Genomic DNA, 12,799 nt, shown 5'->3' on the forward strand with positions numbered 1-12,799 from the left:
TAAGTTGGCCCTTTTAAAGCATCAAGTATAGAGATCACTTGTCTGGACTGTATTGTGTTTGCACATAACAAATGTGATCAAGTCATGATCACTTGCACCTAAGCTACCATTAACTTTTAGTTCTGTGATCAGTTCCTCTTTATCTGCTGAGACAAGGTCTAAGAAAGAATTGCCAGTGAGAGGCTCTATCACCCATGCCTGAGCCACCCAGTCCCCTGTCCTTCAGCCCCTTTGAAATGGGCGCTTTCTCTTTTTGCCTGATTGATGCTGACCCACAGTCATGGCAGATGTTCCTGTTACCCACAATGCAATTGGTGTGCTGCCACTTAACCACAGCAGTATCTTATTCAAAGGGGAGGGAGATTCTGCCTACATGCCTGATTCCATTAACATAAAATCACCAGTAAAAAAAAAAAAAAAGCCCAGCAGACAAAAGAAAAGCATGCAATCAAAAAGCCTGAGACAGGCTCACTCGGTGAATCACAGGGCTCGTGATGGTCCATCAGACACACAATAAAATGTCACACCATGACAAATCCTCAGTGTCTTGCCATAAATCCTTTCCCTGATTGTTCCTGTCTCCTGCCTTTCTAAAAGCCACTGAACATTTCAGACCCTTTTGTAGTGCTCCCTGGTGCCCTGCTGCCTGTGGGAATGAAGCCAGTGCTCTCAGAAGGGGGAGCGCCAGGGGGTCACTTATCCCATCTGGATCCGATTCAGGTTCAGGGTCCTCTCAGAGATCAGGGTTCAGAACCGGCAGCAACAGTTGTCACGAGGTTTAGAACAGCAGAGGCCAGCTGGTCCTGCAGGATTTCTGGGCCAGAACCTTGTATAACTGCTCTTGTGGGATTTCAGCCATGGCTGAACTAGAAGCAGAACTTCTGAATTCCAACCAGGAGGAAAACTCTAGGAGAGGACTCAGATCCAGCCAGCCCTGAAGTTTGGAGGGGCTTAGTTTAGAGGCACTACTTCAGACTCATCTCTAAGGCCCTGGTTCAGCAATGTACTGTGACAGACCCAGACCAGTGGGGTACCGGAGTCTGGTCGAGGGCAGATATACTGGTCACTGGATGAGCAGTTTTCTGTTCCCTGAGTGACCAGAGCAGGGGCTGCACTAGAGTAATCAGGAACCTGCTAGAACCAATTAAGGCAGACAGGCTGATTAGATCACCTGCAGCCAATCAAGGCAGGCTAATCAGGGCACCTGGGTTTGAAAAGGAGCTCACTCCAATCAGGTGGTGGGGAGCTAGAGGAGAGGAAGAGAGGGGAGTGAGAGGCTGTGCTGCTGGAGGACTAAGGAGTACAAGCGTTATCAGGCACCAGGAGGAAGGTCCTGTGGTGAGGATAAAGAAGGTGTTGGGAGGAGGCCATGGGGAAGTAGCCCAGGGAGCTGTAGCTGTCATGCAGCTGTACCAGGAGGCACTATAGACAGCTGCGATCCACAGGGCCCTGGGCTGGAACCCGGAGTAGAGGGCGGGCCTGGGTTCCCCCCAAACCTCCCCACTCCTGATCAGACACAGGAGGAGTTGATCCAGACTGTGGGGAAGATCACTGAGGTGAGCAAATCTGCCAATAAGTGCAGGACCCACCAAGGTAGAGGAGGAACTTTGTCTCCGTACCTAAGCACGTGCTTAAGTGTTTTTCTGACTAGAGAAGGATTTAAGCTCACGCTTTGCTGAATCAGGGCCTACTCTGAAAGGACTCAGTCCTGCAAGGGGCAGAGTTGAGTTTGCTCAACACCTGGAAGGGGCAGGCCTGGGGTTAGGTGCACAATGCGCTTCTCGTCCAACTTCAGCTCTGCTGTGAAGCCTTTCAGAGCTCAGCTGCCAGAGAGAGATTCAACAACACAGAACGTCCTGGTGACTTTGGGAATTCTCCATTAGCCCGTCACCTGGGCCCAGTTACACTGGTGTAAATCTAGAGTAACATCTCTTCATCAGTGTGATTACTCTGGAGTTACACCTGTGTAAGTGAGAGCAGAATTTGACCTGATGGCTGTGAATTATACAGGCTCCCTCAGGGCAGAGCTTGTCCTGAAGGGCTTCAGCCAAATCCCTTGGAAGTCAACAGAAGGATTCCTATCAGTTTCAACAGCCAGCAGATCAGACTCATAGCCTGTGCGCTGTTTGGGGCAGATAACTTTCCTTCTAGCTATTGTATTTATGCCTACTCCTCACTATAGTGCCTTTTTCTAGATCCAGATGGCCCCTGGGGCTCAAGACACAAATGGGAACGAATTAGCAGGTAAAGCTCGGATCTTGCTGGAGGTGGAGACGAAGCAACTCAGGCCAGTGGCTTATGGCTGGCCACACAGACAAGCCAGAACATTAGCAACAGCAAGCGACTGGGGTGAGTGATTTGTACAGTTGCAATGTATGGAGATACGTCATGAGGACACCCCTCCACTGTCCATCCTAAAACATTTTCTTCTAAGAAGATGGAGCTGTGTGTCTGGGGAGGACTTCTCAGCTGATTACGATTCAAAAACACGCTGCCCGGCTCTAGAAAATCACCCTACCATCCAGAGATCATTTCTAGTGAGTGGTTAAAATTTCATCTCGGCTGATTGCTTATCACTACGTGCACTCATGTTTCTCTTTATTCTAGCGGGACAGAGGGCTGCCCTTGCAGTGTTAGCGGGCTGCTGATTAATGCCCATCTTTATATACCCAGCAACCCTTTGTGTTTGGCCCACGTTTCAGCTCCGATAAACACACCCTGGAAAGAATTCTACTTTTAAGCATGGGTAAATTGCAGCCAACCTCCCCCCTCCCCACCCACAATCTGTCCAAAGGCGGCGGGGGGGGGGCAATCCTCCTCCTGACGTCAGTGGCAACACACACGTTAGCTATATAGGAATTTCCATCACGTAGCAGACCCATGGACCATCTAGTCCCATGGCCGGTCTTCAACAGTGGCCAGCAGAAGAGGCTTCAGAGATATGTGCACGAAAACCCCACAACAGGCAGATATGGGGTAACCTGCCCCCCCCCCCGGGAAAGTTTCAAAGACTGAATGGCACAGAGGATGAGACCCTCTGCACTTAATCGGCAATGGTTTTGTTGGCCTGTGGGTGTAGTGGGCCCTGGAAAATTGGAGGTGGAAAGGGGTGAGTGAGTTAACCCCGTGGAATGGAAGTTTGTTCAAAACGCATAGGCTACGTCCACGCTAGGGGGCTGATTCCCTTTTTGCCTATTCCTGCTAGCACTCATCTGCACTAGCACACAGCTGCAGTACTCTGGGCACTGGCAGCATGTGCTAGCCATCCCGAATATGTACCCACAAGGTTCAGGCGGGGGTGTATGTGGGGCGGCTAGCAAGATGCTGATCCTGTGTGTGCTAACACGGCTACACTACTATTTTTAGCACACAAGCTCAGAGGAGAGCTAGCAGAAGTAGGCCATCATAACGCCAGAAGAGACTGTTGTGGTCATCTAATCTGACCACCTGTAATCACAGGCCATGTGACTTCCCCGTAGTCATTCTTGCTGTGGTTGAATCAGAACTTGTCTTTTAGAAAAGCATCCAGACTAGATGTACAAGTGTCTAGTGATGGAGAATCCACCACGACCCTTCCTAAGTTGTTCCAAGAGTTAATTACTGGAGCTGGCCAGGAAGTTTCTGTCAGAATGACTGTCCACTGGGAAATGCAACAATTTAAGTTTTCCATGGGAGAGTTCTGGTTGTGCTGAAAACCAAAATGAAATATTCCATATCGGGTCAATCTGATCCAAACCGGGCAGTCTGATTCATTGAAATGATCTGATACACGTTGTTTCAAGTCATTTCAACATTAACCGTGTTTCTTTTCACACGCCCGTTGCTTTATGAGTTGTAATTCCAGTCTCCGAACTCCTCAATGCCTGTGCTATCCATGAGCTCAGGCTCGATGAATTAATGGTTCCTTCTGGCCTTGAACTCTGTGATCACCTGTCAGGGTCTGCAGCAGAGTGAGTCTCCAGGCAGCCTCAGCAGTACAGCTGGCCTTACAGCAAGCTGCCTGATTAGCCACGCCACCTGCTTGGCTGGAGGGGCCAGCCAGCCGGCTTTTAAGCCAGCAGCAGCAGCAGCCACTTGCTGGCTGCCCATGCCCACCCCTGTGCCTGCTCCTGTGTTACTTTGTTCCTGTTGCTTCTGCTTTGCAATCAGTCCTGCCCCTTCCCTGAACCGCTGCTTGCCTGATACCCTGCTTGCCCCAGTTCCTGCCCTCCAGCTTGACCCGTGGTTTTGGCTGACTGCTGACCCTAGTCCTTGGTTCCTGAAGCCTGCTCCAACCCCCAGGTCTGACACACCACTCTGACCACTAGGCTAGACTGCTTTCGTTCCAGTCGGCTGACACTACCTCTCCCACCAAGCTGTATGGGGCAGTATGGGAGTCACATGACTATGTGCATTATGGGAGATGTAGCCCAGTCATGGAGAGACCGAGGCTCCCAAAATACAACTCCGATTTGGGATGCAAGCAAATATCTAAACGTCAGCATTTCCCAGAGGATGGGCATTTTTAAGTTCTCTCAGCTCTATAAATTGCCCTCCCTGTTAAAAAACTGGTGCATTATTTCCAATCTGAATTCGTCTAGCTTCAACTTCCAGGATTTTTTGTTGTATTTTTGTCTACTAAATGGAACAACTGTTGTGATAATTTGGCCTACAGATGTACCTAATTGTGAGCCCAACTGAGAGAAGTGAGTGAAAGTTCATCAAGTATTACAATAACCTGTAGCAACAAATGTTGCAAATGGGAGAGAGGGACTGAATTAGTCCAAACAAAAAGGCCCGCTGGTATAATTCAAGGACTGTATTGAGATCGTGCCTGGTTAACAAGAAAAGAGTGGGAGACATTAAGGACAGCCAAGGGCAGACGGCAAGGGGCACCTGATATGCGGTAATGATCTACAGCCGGCTTAACCCATTCAAGTGTACACCACTTCTTCAGTGTCATGAAATGTATCTAAGTGCCACGCAAGGTGTCAATGAAAAGCTCCTGATTCACTGGTCATTAACATCATCACGTAATGTGGGTGCAAGCAAATGATGCAAAGTTATGGACATAAACTGAAATTATAATTCTTAAAATGTTTGCCAGCCAACAAGGAGTTAGCCCACTCTAAACAAAGGAATGTGGTTTCCCCACCTGGAGTTACTTCCGAAGTATTTTGAAAGACCATGAGAATGTATTTACGTGTCACATAAGCAGAGCCATCAAGCTAACAAGGGGCGGAAACAAACCACACACTATCACGGCAGGGGAGGAGATTAACAATCATATGTCTAATGTTCATTCACTTGCAGGAACTAAATAACTTGCATTTTAGCAGACAATAAGCAGCAGGACACTTCCTTCAAGACAGACTCCATGTTGCCTTCCTCACAGCTGGAAATCGCCTTTATCTGGAAGTATCCTTCGGAAGAATCCATTCAAAGATTCAATGGACTATAAAAGAGAGGGGGACAGAATCCAAAGTTGTGTCTTTCATCTAAGAAGATAAAGGTACCAGCCCTTTGACTCTGTGGGATAGACCCTGAGCCAGGAGCTTGGTCAGCCATCTAGCTGGAATCACGAGGTTTTAGTCACTAGAAAGTATTTCAATCTTTATTTCTCTTGCAACCATTTTTCACTTTAAACCTCTTTGGAATTAAATTGATTTTATTATTTTTAATCTAGATCAGTCCAGTCCTGCGTTTGAAATGATCTGTTTGGTAACTCCAGTTAAAGTAACAAACTGTTGGATATTGACGCTTTAAGGGACCACTGAACCTTAACATTCCTCTGATTGTTCCAGGACAGGGCGGGACCTTTCAGAACACCTGTTTTTGAGGAAACCAAGACTGGGGAGAGTGTGGAGTCAACTTACTGGTTGCTAACCAAGGCTGGTGGAGATCACTGGAAGTCTGTGGTATTGCCTCAGGCTCCTGGATCCAGTGTTCTACCAGGGCTGCCCAATAGACAGACATACAGGGCATAGTTGTTGCTCACTGTGGGTATCACCACTACAATAGCAAAGCATGAAGGTACCTAAGGGTTACAGGGTAAGAGGCGGCACAACTCTTCACCAATCTGGACTGCACCTCACAAAGTGACATCCGCCCATCACTCCCTTTTGGGCTCCCTAAAGAAATAGGAGTGAAAATTTTGCTATTGGAGCAAGCAAGTGTTGTAAGTAAGACACAAGAAGGAATTCTTCCACTCTGTTCCATGCTGATAAGGCCTCAGCTGGAGTACTGCAATGCAGTTCCGGGCGCCACATTTCAGGAAAGATGTGGACAAACTGGAGAAAGTCCAGAGGAGAACAACAAAAATGATTAAAGGTCTAGAAAACATGACCTGTGAGGGAAAATTGAAAGAGACTGGGTTTGTTTAGTCTGGAGAAGAGAAGACTAAGGGTGAACATGATAGTTTACGTACATAAAATATTGTTACAAGGTGGAAGGTGAAAAATTGTTCTCCTAAATCACTGAGGCTAGGACAAGAAGCAATTACAGCAAGGGAGGTTTAGGTTGGACATTAGGAAAAAAGCTTCCTAACTGTCAGGGTGGTTAAGCACTGGAATAAATTGCCCAGGGAGGTTTGTGGAATCTCCATCATTGGAGAGTTTTCAGAGCAGGTTGGACCAACACCTGTCAGGGATGGTCTAGTTAGTACATAGTCCTGCCTTGAGTGCAGAGGACTGGACTAGATGTCCTATTAAGGCCCTTTCCAGTCCTACATTTCTATGATTGACAATCATGGCTGCCACCCACACTCTCTCTTAGGATCCCAGACCTTCTTTATTCTAATGCTGAGAGATGTCTAGAGACTGGGCTACAGAGAGGAAGCCAAACTACAGCACTACCTTCAGCGAAATCCCAGCTACCACCTGGGATGTTGACTTTGCCACACACACACACACACACACACACCATTTGTGTGTTCTTTTCCTTCCCCATCTTATTGCTTCTCTTTCCTGTACCTCTCCTTTTTCCTTCTGCTTAATAAGAGTCTGGCTTAAATCAGCCAAACCTGTGTATTTTGCAATACTGCTGTAAGCCTGTGACCAGAAAGAGGCAAGTAAAAATCAATGCCCTAAATACCCCGATGCCAGTACAAGTTTGTCAGGTCTTGGAGTGGCTGACAAGACCATGCACTGGGCCAGTGTTTTCCCAGCAACAAGGTTGCAAGTGAGAGTCAATGCCAGAGACAGAAGCTGCATTTTCTATCCCTGCTGTTCCTTTTCCTCCTCTTTTGTGTTTGTCTTAGAAAATGGGATCAGACTTTAACAGCAACAACCATGCCACTGACTCCTTCTCTTCTTCCCAAAAGAACAGTTATTACCATCTTTAATACCACCTAACAACTGTCAAGCAAGGGGTAGGTCTTTCATAGAATATCAGGGCTGGAAGGGACCTCAGGAGGTCATCTAGTCCAACCCCCTGCTCAAAGCAGGGCCAATTCCCAACTAAATCATCCCAGCCAGGGCTTTGTCAAGCCAGGCCTTAAAAACCTCTAAGGAAGGAGATTCCACCACTTTCCCATTCCAGTGCTTAACCACTGAGTGAAAAAGATTTTTCTAATATCCAGCGTAAACCTCCCCCACTGCAACCTGAGACCATTACTCCTTGTTCTGTCATCAGGTACTACTGAGAACAGTCTAGATCCATCCCCTTAGAACCCCCTTTCAGGTAGTTGAAAGCAGCTATCAAAATCCCCCCTCATTCTTCTCTTCTGCAGACTAAACAAGCCCAGTTTCCTCAGCCTCTCCTCACAAGTCATGTGCTCTAGCCCCCTAATCATTTTTGTTGCCCTCCGCTGGACTCTTTCCAATTTTTCCCCATCCTTCTTGTAGTGTGGGGCCCGAAACTGGACACAGTACTCCAGATGAGGCCTCACCAATGTCGAATAGAGGGGAATGATCACATCCCTTGATCTGCTGGCAATGTCCCTACTTATACAGCCCAAAATGCCATTAGCCTTCTTGGTAACAAGGGCACACTGTTGACTCATATCCAGCGTCTCATCCACTGTAACCCCTAGGTCCTTTTCTGCAAAACTGCTTCCTAGCCATTCGGTCCCTAGTCTGTAACAGTGATTGGGATTCTTCCATCCTAAGTGCAGGACTCTGCACTCGTCCTTGTTGAACCTCATCAGGTTTCTTTTGGCCCAATCCTCTAATTTGTCTAGGTCCCTCTGTATCCTCTCCCTACCCTCCAGTGTATCTACCACTCCTCCCAGTTTAGTGTCATCTGCAAACTTGCTGAGAGTGCAGCCCACGCCATCCACCAGATCATTAATGAAGATATTGAACAAAACCGGCCCCAGGACCGACCCTTGGGGCACTCCGCTTGAAATCAGCTGCCAAGTAGACATGGAGCCATTGAGCACTACCCATTGAGCCTGACGATCTAGCCAGCTTTCTATCCACCTTATAGTCCATTCATCCAGCTCATACTTCTTTAATTTGCTGGCAAGAATACTGTGGAAGACTGTATCAAAAGCTTTGCTAAAGTCAAGGAATAACACATCCACTGCTTTCCCCTCATCCACAGACCCAGTTCTCATCATAGAAGGCAATTAGGTTAGTCAAGCATGACTTGCCCTTGGTGAATCCATGCTGACTGTTCCTGATCACTTTCCTCTCCTCTAAGTGCTTCAGAATTGATTCCTTGAGGACCTGCTCCATGATTTTTCCAGGGACTGAAGTGAGGCTGACTGGCCTGTAGTTCCCCGGATCCTCCTCCTTCCCTTTTTTAAAGATGGGCACTACAGTAGCCTTTTTCCAGTCATCCGGGACCTCCCCCATTGACCATGAGTTTTCAAAGATAATGGTCAATGGCTCTGCAATCACATCCACCAACTCCTTTAGCACTCTTGGATGCAGTGCATCCAGCTCCATGGACTTGTGCTCATCCAGTTTTTCTAAATAGTCCCGAACCACTTCTTTCTCCACAGAGGGCTGGTCACCTTCTCCCCATACTGTGTTGCCCAGTGCAGCAGTCTGGAAGCTGATCTTGTTTGTGAAGACAGAGGCAAAAAAATCATTGATTACATTAGCTTTTTCCACATCCTCTGTCACTAGGTTGCCTCCCTCATTCAGTAAGGGGCCCACACTTTCCTTGACTTTCTTCTTGTTGCTAACATACCTGAAGAAACCCTTCTTGTTACTCCTAACATCTCTCGCTAGCTGCAACTCCAAGTGTTATTTGGCCTCCCTGATTTCAGTCCTGCATGCCTGAGCAATATTTTTATACTCCTCCCTGGTCATTTGTCCAAGCTTCCACTTCTTGTGAGCTTCTTTTTTGCGTTTAAGATCAGCAAGGATTTCACTGTTCAGCCAAGCTGGTCACCTGCCATGTTTACTATTCTTTCTACACATTGGGATGGTTTTTTCCTGCAACCTCAATAAGGATTCTTTAAAATACAGCTAGCTCTCCTGGATTCCTTTCCCCCTCCTATTATTTTCCCAGGGGATCCTGCCCATCAGTTCCCCGAGGGAGTCAAAGTCTGCTTTTCTGAAGTCCAGGGTCCGTATTCTGCTGCTCTCCTTTCTTCCTTGTGTCAGGATCCTGACCTCAACCATCTCATGGTCACTGCCTCCCAGGTTCCCATCCACTTTTGCTTCCCCTACTAACTCTTCTCTGTTTGTGAGCAGCAGGTCAAGAAGAGCTCTGCTCCTACACTTTCCAAAAACTTCCTGGATTGTCTGTGCACCGCTGTATTGCTCTCCCAGCAGATATCAGGGTGATTAAAGTCTCCCATGAGAACCAGGGCCTGCGATCTAGTAACTTCTGCTAGTTGCCAGAAGAAAGCCTCATCCACCTGGTCTGATGGTCTATAGCAGACTCCCACCACGCCATCACCCTTGTTGCTCACACTTCTAAACTTAATCCAGAGACTCTCAGATTTTTCTACAGTTTCATACCGGAGCTCTGAAAAGTCATAACAACTTACTAATAACTCTCCCCAGCAAAGGGAACACAGGGTGTTGTGAAAATGCCAGCCTTAGTTAACACTTTACAGTGCAAATGCTGCAGCAGTTTTTCCTTCTTTTCTGTATCTTTAATAAGAGGATTTTTAATGGCGTGTTTGCCCTGGTGCTAAGCAGGCTGGGGTGGCTCCATACCAATCCCTGAACCTCGCTTAACACTGTTTAACGTTGGACAGTGAGTGGGTTATATTAACACCTTTGGCCCGTGTGTTCCCTCGAAATTAATACAGCAGAACCCTCTGTTAGCAAATTTCTGTTCCCCAAGCAGGTACTTTCCAACTGCGAGCAAGTCGCCTTCTCTTGGTAGCAAGGAAATCAGCTGGACCCTGTAGCGTTGCAGACTCACCCCTGCAGCGCCTCCTGCTTGTGACTTCCAGGAATTAGCTCTTGCCAGCTCCGGAGTGCCCTCTGCCGGCCGGTGATCCGCCTGTCCTCTGGCCCCCGTGTCCCTCCTGGACCCAGTGCCCCTTTAACTGGGTGCTTCCCCACCAGAAGTACCCCCACAATTCTGGGTCTCCCCCTCCCAGGGGAACCCCCATCCACTATCCCCACTTTGCCTCAGAATATGGCTACTGCCGGTCACCATCTAGCCCCCGCTCCCTGGGGCAGACTGCAGTGTCCACACCCTTCATCACTGGCCAAGGGGGGAGCGGGGGTTTGGACCTGCTGCCTTTGCCTACACCAGGCTACCCCTCTGTAGCCCCAGTACCTGTCCTGGCCTTTACCAAGGCCTGCAGCCTGGGAGTTCTCCAGGCTGGAGCTCCCCAGCTCCTCTGGCCTTTCCCCAGTCCTGCTCCACTCTCGATACCATTCCCAGCTTGTGAGCAGCCAGGCCCTTCTCCCTCAACAAGCAGAGGGCAATTCTGTCTGTCCCTGGCTTCTCTGCCTTTATAGGGCCAGCTGAGTCTGGTTGGGGCATGGCCACAGCTGCAGCCACCTCCCCCAATCAGCCCAGCCTAAAAGCTGCTTTCTCCAGCCACAGCCCCCTCCCAGGGCTGTTTTTAACCCCCCTGGACTGGAGCGGGGTGACCCCCCCGCTACAGACCCCGACAAACTTGTTAGAACTTCACTGGGGGCATGGCCCAATCTCAGATTTTAAGGCCCGAAGGGACCATTAGGACCATGTAGGCTGACCTCCTGCCAACCAGGGGGCAGAGAATCTGACTAACATGTCATGACATGATCACGCCGCCTGCCTGCCTGCCCTTTCCCACCCTTTGCCTTTTCACACAACGTAGATTCTCAATTTAGACTGTAAACTCTTTGGGGCTGGGCCTGCCTCTTCTTCTGTGTTTGTACAGCACCAAGCACAATGGACCCTGAGATGGGGTATACAAACCCCACACTGGAATGGAAGGGGTTAAAGGACTATATTGGACCCGGCTCCAACCCGGCAGAGCATGCTCCAGCTGGAGAAAGGCTTGAAAGGGGAGCAACCCAGTTCAGAAGGGGGAGGCAGGAGAGGAGCACAGACCTACCCTGCTGGGTCCTGCCAAAGGGGCTGGCGAAGCCTCCCTGAAGGATCAGAACTGTGTGCAGAGCCCAGCTTTTCGCCTTATCTGGTACCAGAAGCTGATGGAAGGGAGCAGTGGTAGGAAGCAACCCAGGAAAGGTAGTTTAGAGGGCCCCTCCCACAGGCCAAACACTGCTGACCTTCCTAGGGCCCTGGGTCGGAGCCTGGTGGAATGGGTGAGCCCAGGGTCGCCTACCACTGCCTCACGACCGAGTGGACACTAACCCCTAAGCTCCTCAGCCCACCGAGGACCCCATTACAGACCCACATGCTCAGTCAGCCACATGGCACCACCATAATAAAAACTTATCATTTTGTCCAATAAATTCATGGCATGTGGGTGGGGAATCTCTTCAAACTGTGTGCTTGGGACCCATCAGACCATTACTCCACCATTGGTCGGACACACACACACGTGTCCTAGGAGGCACTTGAGCCCCCAAGGAGCCTAAATGCCAGCTGTTCACACAGCATCTCTGTCCCAACCCAAATACTACCCAGAAACCACAGAAGGAATGTCCACATGAGGCTTCAGTCCCTAGACCAGGGGTCGGCAACCTTTCCGAAGTGGTGTGCCAAATCTTCATTTATTCACTTTAATTTAAGGTTTCGCGTGCCAGTAATACATTAACATTTTTAGAAGGTCTCTTTCTATAAGTCTATAATATATATAACTAAACTATTGTATGTAAAGTAAATAAGGTTTTTAAAATGTTTAAGAAACTTCATTTAAAATTAAATTAAAATGCAGAGTCCCCCAGACTGGTGGCCAGGACCTGGGCAGTGTGAGTGCCACGCAAAATCAGCTCACATGCTGCCTTCAGCACACATGCCATAGGTTGCCTACCCTGCCCCAGACACTGGGGTGACTAACTCTGTACAGAGACAGAATTCTAGCTCGGGTGAACAGAAGCCAGAGATGAGGGTATTCGTGGACCCATCTGAAACACTGGGTGTTCAGTTCATCATTGCACTGCACCTTGGGCAGTTTTTGACCCCAAGGAACAGGGCATCCAATGGAACAGTTTCCATATGAGGAGAGATTAAAAAGAATGGGACCGTTCAGCTTAGAAAAGAGATGACTAAGGAGAGATATGATAGAGGTCTATAAAATCACGACTGGTGGGGAGAAAGTGGATAGGAAGGTGTTATTTACCCCTTCACATAAAACAAGAACCAGGGGTCACCTGATGAAATTAACAGGCAGCAGGTTTAAAACAAACCCAAGGAAGTATTTCTTCACACAAACACACAATTCATTGCTAAGGGATGTTGTAAAGGCCAAAAGTATAACTGGGGTCAAAAAAGAATTAGAGAAGTTCCT

This window comes from Mauremys reevesii, linkage group 5, assembly GCF_016161935.1.
Source record: "Mauremys reevesii isolate NIE-2019 linkage group 5, ASM1616193v1, whole genome shotgun sequence".
In the NCBI taxonomy this organism is placed as follows: Eukaryota; Metazoa; Chordata; order Testudines; family Geoemydidae; genus Mauremys; species Mauremys reevesii.